General features: G+C 43.1%; 1 pseudogene; it reads left to right on the top strand.

The window, feature by feature from the left end:
* Positions 1 to 2,942: 2,942 nt before the first annotated feature.
* On the top strand, positions 2,943 to 4,025 carry LOC137881373 (4-galactosyl-N-acetylglucosaminide 3-alpha-L-fucosyltransferase 9-like; annotated as a pseudogene).
* The last annotated feature ends 3,163 nt before the right edge of the window (positions 4,026 to 7,188 follow it).

The raw sequence follows: 7,188 nt of genomic DNA, 5'->3' as shown, positions 1-7,188 counted from the left end.
GAACTTCTGCAGATGGCATGACCCTGAGTTGTACTGGAAGTCAGTGGTGTATAAGGTGAACAGGAAGGGAGACAGAACAGTTCCCTGTGGGGCTCCAGTATCACTGACCACCGGCCCAGTCGGACAAACTGTGGTCTGCCTGTGAGGTAGTCAGTGATCCAGGAGACGGTGGACGCGTTAACCCCCACCTCCCGCAGCTTCTCACTCAGCAGCAGTGGTTGGATGGTGTTGAATGCACTGGAGAAGTCAAAGAAAGTGATTCTCACAGAGCCACCGGTTCCATCCAGGTGCGACTGAGCTCAATGCAGCAGGTAGATGATGGAGTCGTCCACTCCCACATGAGGCTGGTACGCAAATTGCAGAGGGTCCAGTGATGATTTCACCTGCGGTCGGAGGTGGGCCAAGACCAGCCTCTCCAGCACCTTCATCACATGGGATGTGAGGGCAACTGGTCGGTAGTCATTGAGGCCAGATGGTGTCGTCTTCTTAGGAACAGGAACCAGGCACGACGTCTTCCACAGCACCAGGACTTCCTCCTGCTTCAGGCTCAGGTTGTAGAGGTGTTGTAGGACATCAGACAGCTGGATGGCGCAGGTCTTCAGGACCCTGGGGCTGATGCCATCAGGTCCCTCAGCCTTTCCTTGGTGGAGTCTCTCCAGCTGTCTTCTAACCTGGCCAGTCGTCACAGAGAGGGGGGGGAGGGTGGTCATGGTGTCGGTGGTGGAAGAGCCCTTTGAAGTAGAGGGCTCATTGTCCGTGCCGCTCACCAGGGGGGACAGAGGGGGGAAGGGAGGAGGCAGCCGAGGTGTTTGTGAGGTGAGGTGTGTGGAGGAGACAGATGAGGGCTGTGAGCTAAATCTATTGAAGAAAGAGTTTAGCTTGTTGGCCCTCTCCAGGGAGCCCCCTGGTTGTCTCCCTCCAACCTTGAAGCCAGTAATCAGCTTCATCCCGGTCCACACCTCCCTCACATTGTTCTGCTGGAGTTTGGCCTCCAGCTTCCTCCTGTAGGTGTCCTTGCACTCCCTGATCTTCACCTTCAGGTCACGCTGGACTCTCCTGAGCTCATCCCTGTCCCCAGACCTGAAAGCAGCTTTCTTCTTATTAAGAAGTGCTTTCAGGTCACTGGTGATTCATGGCTTGTTGTTTGGGAAACAGTGTACAGTCCGGGATGGAATGATAGAGTGTTCACCGAATTTTATGTATTCTGTGATACTGTCCGTCATGCTGTTGATGTCCTCCCCATGTGGTCCACACAGCACATCCCAAGCCGTTGACTCAAAGCCGTCCTGCAGGGCGTCCTTAGCCTCCTGATACCACCTCCTCACAGTAATTTTGTTGTTTAATCAACCTCTGATAGTTCATAAGGCAAAAGTGATGAATAGTCTGTATCATACCTGTGAGAAATTAAAAAGAAAATTGTATTAAGCACTTACATCAATAAAATAAGGTCCATTAGTTTTTACTTTAGTCTGTGTCTGATGTCTCTGTTGGGATTCTACCTCTCTCGCTATGGAAGGCCGCAGCTCACGCTCTCTACTGTACTTTTCGTCAACAGAGTCGTATCAAATAACCAGCTGGTTCCGATTTACAATCAAATCAAAAGATATTTAATAACAAACATAAGCTATACAATTACAAACTGAATTACACTATTAATAACAAAACAAAGAAATACATTTCATGAAAGTGAGGCCCCGTCCGGGCCACGAGGCATGTCTGCATCATGGTCAGGAGGAGGTCTGATTCTGAGGCCCTGTCCGGGCCACGAGACAGATACGTATATCTGCATCATGGTCAGGAGAAGGTCTGATCCTGAGGCCCTGTCCGGGCCACGAGACAGATACGTATATCTGCATCATGGTCAGGAGGAGGCCTGATCCTGAGGCCCTGTCCGGGCCACGAGACAGATACGTATATCTGCATCATGGTCAGGAGAAGGTCTGATCCTGAGGCCCTGTCCGGGCCACGAGACAGATACATATATCTGCATCATGGTCAGGAGAAGGTCTGACTCTCTCCTGGGATTTACAGTTCTTTGTCTCCCAAGAGTCACATTCCTCAGCCCATCGATCTGCTCCACGATTGGCTGAAATCTGATAAGCTCCCCCTTGGATCCTGACCCATTGTCCCGGCAGACACCTCCGTCAACTACCTTCTTCCCCCGCAGATTTACACCTTCTGAAATTCCTCAAACCCCCATCACAGACACTCAATATACATTCAATGACCACACTCCTTGGTTACTTCCTAAACACACTGTGACACATAATATCCAGCACTAGGAATGCTTTAAAACTTAGAATTCCTCACATCTCCTTCCACTAATCATAAGACTGTCAAACTTTGCTGTGATATAGTCTTTGTAGATGGAGTTTTCCAAGGAGATAGAGACTTTTCAATGTGTCACTGGCACCAAATACCAATAAGGCACTGGAATATTTGAATAAAGGCAATGTTTGCATGTCAAAATGAATATTTAACTACATAAGAGATTTGAGCTGTGTGACTCCATATTTGACCACACCCAATTCTGAAAACAGGGACGTGGCACTTTCAGTTATAGTCTGCTAGATTTAAAGTATGTCACGGATGAAAGATCATCTTTCGCTGTGTTGTGAGATAGATTTTGTGTATTTAGGTAGAACAAGCTTTAAAATGGAGAAATACAATACATCACAAACACCTTTCGAACTTGTACTTCACTCCGTAAATGTACTGATAATTTAACGTTTCGTTCGATGCCAGAAAAATGAAATAGAATTTCAGTGACTTTGTGATTTTACATTACTTTTTGAGTTTTGGAAATTCTAGCTGTAATGACAACTTGTGTTGACATAAATTATTGTCCCATCGCAAATCACTGGCTTACAGTCAGACAACTCAATGCATTGTCCATTCAAATGTTCTAATCAATGCATCTATTCTCCTTCCAAAGGTGAACCATGTCCTGCTCGACCTACCGGTGGACTTCTCTGCGTCCATTTCTCATCTGCAGCCTGGTGGTGTTGTGCTTTATCGGCCTTTTTGTCACGTACAGGTCTGACATCAAGTACCTAGATTTTGGAAAAGGCAGTCAGTTTTGTCCTGCATGTCTTTGTGCAGATAAAGCACAAACACAGACAGCAGCAGTGGATGCTGAGCCTGACACTATTTTGCTGGTCTGGATGTGGCCATTTGCCCTCAGAGTTAGCCTTGACTGCAACGTCAAAAGATGCCACATAACAGATGACAAGACGCTTTACCCAAAAGCCCACGGGGTTGTCTTCCATCACTATGACATACATGAAAATTTTGAAAACTTGCCCAAAATGCCACGTCCCAGTTTTCAGAAATGGGTGTGGTATAATATGGAGCCACCCCAAAACTCACCTCGAATCCTTGGTCTTAATAAACTTTTCAACTTGACATGTACCCATCGCCGTGATTCAGATATTCAAGTGCCTTATGGAACTCTGGTTTCAGTGAAACCTGAAGATGAGAGTTTCAAATTGCCGAAAAAGGACAAGTTGGTGTGTTGGATTGTGACCCACTGGAGCGAGCAGCTAAAGAGGGTTCATTACTACAATGAACTGAAGAAATACATCAAGATTCATACTTATGGAAAAGCCTTTGGCCAACGTTTAAGTAACGAAGACTATCCAAAAATACTTTCTAGTTGTAAATTCTACCTCGCCTTTGAAAACTCCATCCACAAAGACTACATCACAGAGAAGTTCTACAAACCTTTGACGATGGGAACTGTACCCATAGTTCTGGGCCCTCCATAACAAACTTATGAGGAATATGCCCCAGCTGATTCTTTCATTCATGTTGATGACTTTTCTTCTCCACAGAAGTTGGCAGAGCGGCTACTTTACCTTGATCAAAATAACACTGAGTACATGCGATTCTTTGACTGGAGAAGCATTTTTGAATTTGATCAGTCTCCGTCCAAAAGATCAGATTTGTGCAACATGTGTAGTTACATACAAAACCACAAGGAGTACCAAGCTTTTAATGATCTGATCAGCTGGTATTGGGGTTGAGATGAAGTGATCGATCACATCAAAACTCTACACACTGTGTCTTTCATTTACGTCGTTGCTAAGGTGTTGAAATGCACTCAGCTGATATATTTTTGAACAAATTACAGAGGGTCTGTAGTGATGGAAAGCTTGGATTGTGTGGTTGTGCAAGTAGTTTGATGTATAGTCTTAGAAAAGTTAGACATTATGTAGCGTGCACAGAATGACGTCACACAGGCTCAATCTGGTGCTACACATTTAATGAAAATGCTCTGTAACATACAAAAATATACATTTAGGTGTACAGTCGCTCCACAGCACGTTCTACTTCAACCCTGTACAGAGATTCTCATCCTCTCGCGTATTCACGTGAGACTTCAGTGTGGCTCTCCACGTCACAGACACTGCTCATATCGCAACACTGACACCTACTGGCGATCCACTGGATCTACTGCCTAACACGTAGCTGATGATAAATAACGCTGTACCCTCAATTTGAACTACATTGAACACTTCCTCCTCATAAACACATAGGAAACATAATAAACTTTCTTAACTTACATTACACCCAAACAATTATTGTACTTTCTGAACAACATATGACTTGTTGTGCCACAATTACACTTTTTATGGGGCCAAGTAGAAGATTGTTGAGCACTGGGACATATCACAAGATTCTCTGAAGATCATTTTCACAAACGCTCTTTTTGACGTTTGTTCTTTATATTATTTGAATTGCTTTTTACATACTTTGCCATGGCTGCTGCCATCCCAATACAATGAGGTGGATCGAATTGAATCACTGTAGTTCATGGCATTGAAACATTACCTACTCATCAGCATCTCAGAGATGCATATCTCAAAAGCTGCCTCCGTGGCTAGACATAACTAGAGGTAAGCGGTAATATACAATATGTATTCTTATTGTTTTAGTCATTAGGTTGTTGTTTTTTCACTCGTTCTTGAACGTGTTGTCATTTTAGTCCCAAACCAAACCAAAGAAAAGTGATGAACTAAACCCAATTGTGTTCTACTTTTTTGTAATATACTCCTGTATGTATGGGCTCTTATTATGTGGTAATAACATTTAACATTTAACTGTACTTTATGCAAATGTTTTTATGCATTTTGCTTAAATAAAAATAATAGCGCCACTATGAGACGAAGAACAACTCTTTTGAGCAAACGTATCAACTCACATCTGAAATTAAGTCACAGAAAATACACCTAAGAGCCCAATATGATCAGAATCCTAACACATGAATTCATTGACCAACAATGATGTTAACAGAGAGGATAGAGCTGAAACAAGTGTTTAATAACCACAGATAAAGTCCCTGCACATAGATTTATCTTGTTAGAAGATAAGAAAAATATTAACATATTAATAACATTTATTTATGTATTTCTATGTATTATTTATAATCCATCCAGTTAAATTTGAAAACTGAGAATAATAATTGTTAAAATATAATTGATGTGTACTTTCTTTATTTGATTTGACAGTTGTTGACTACACAGAGACGTTGTTACTACGACTAGGCTTCTTGAATATATATATATAGATATATTCAAGAATATATCTATATATAGTGCAAGTAATGTTCCGGACCTTTGCCCGAGGAGATTTTCTCAATCTGGAACTTTTGGAATGTTAATTGAATACCCCTGGTTTAGGGTGATCTGAAACAACTTGGTTACCTTGGGCGTATCTTCAAACACTTCCAAACATATTTATCAGTGCTTTTCTGTCACTGTCAATTAACAATTCTCACTCTCAATAACAAGAAGCATCAGTAAAAAAAACAAAAAAGCTAGGCTTATAATAGATTATTAAACTGTAAAAAGCTAAATATAAATTTGAGGCTCTCCAGTGTGGTTGCCTCTTGCTGATCCTCGTGCTCCTGTGGCGCCACCTGCTGGCATAAGGTGTGAGGAATTTTAAGTTTTAAAGCATTCCTAGTGCTGGATATTATGTGTCACAGTGTGTTTAGGAAGTGTTAAACCAAGGAGTGTGGTCATTGAATGTATATTGAGTGTCTGTGATGGGGGTTTGAGGAATGTCAGAAGGTGTAAACCAGCGGGGGAAGAAGGTAGTTCACTGAGGTGTCTGTCCAGGACAATGGGTCAGGATCCAAGGAGGAGCTCATTGGACTTCAGCCAATCGTGGAGCTGATCGATAGGTTGAGGAATGTAACTCTGGGGGGACAAAGGAGCTGTTTGTCCCCCGAGAGAATCAGACTTCCTTCGTACCATGGGGCAGATACATCAATCTGTCCTGTGGTATGAACGAGGTCTCATATTTCTTGAAATATTTTACTATCGATAGTGTAATTTGGTTTGTGATTGTTTTGGCTTCTGTTAACAATATTAAATACTTTTGATTTTGACCTGGACCTGCTGACTCCTGCCCTGCTTGCTGATGGAACAAAGAGTGCAAAGGGGGGGGGGGGCTGCTTCTTCTCCTCAGTGGCCTTCTTCTCCTCTATGGCCTTCTTCCCCTCTGTTTGAGACATTTCTGAACATTACAAAGGTGAAAGCTGCAACACAAAGAGGGGAAGAGGACATTGGTGTTTGACTAATGCACAGTGGACTTAACACAATATGAAGTTTTCTGTATAAGTATAAGGTGTATATGTATTTGACTAACTGGCAATTGAGTCAGGGTCTATTCCCTGCTGCATAGTCCTTAGTGTTCTCCTCACAGCTTCAATAAGGGATGTGGGAGTGTTGAACCACATTCAGGACCTGCGTGACTACAATCACACATAACCACTCTTCTGAAACACACTGATGGTTAGACTCACATGATGACTGACTGATAACCTTGTCCTGTTTTTAATGTGGCCTGCAGGTTTGAATTGCAAATTACCTGCATTACGTTACATTACATTACGGTCATTTAGCAGACGCTTTCATCCAAAGCGACTTACAATTCAGTATCTATCTACACACCGTAGGCACAGCTACGGGAGCTATTTTGGGGTTAAGTGTCTTGCTCAAGGACACACTGACATGAGACTAGCGGAGCAGAAGTCGGGGATCGAACCGCTGATTGAAAGGCGGCCCTGCTTTCCACTTAGCCATGGTCACCCCTGCATGGGTACAGTGGAACCAGTTTATCCAGTTGGTCATAAAAGGAAGTGCCCTGTTGATGAACTTGTTTAGCTTGTTACACATTGAC

This window comes from Cebidichthys violaceus, unplaced genomic scaffold, assembly GCF_023349555.1.
Source record: "Cebidichthys violaceus isolate CVI_PGR_0920_01 unplaced genomic scaffold, fCebVio1.0.p SCAF_3, whole genome shotgun sequence".
Lineage (NCBI taxonomy): Eukaryota > Metazoa > Chordata > Actinopteri > Perciformes > Stichaeidae > Cebidichthys > Cebidichthys violaceus.
The sequence above is the reverse complement of the archived record's forward strand: the minus strand, read 5'-3'. Positions and strand labels throughout refer to the sequence as shown.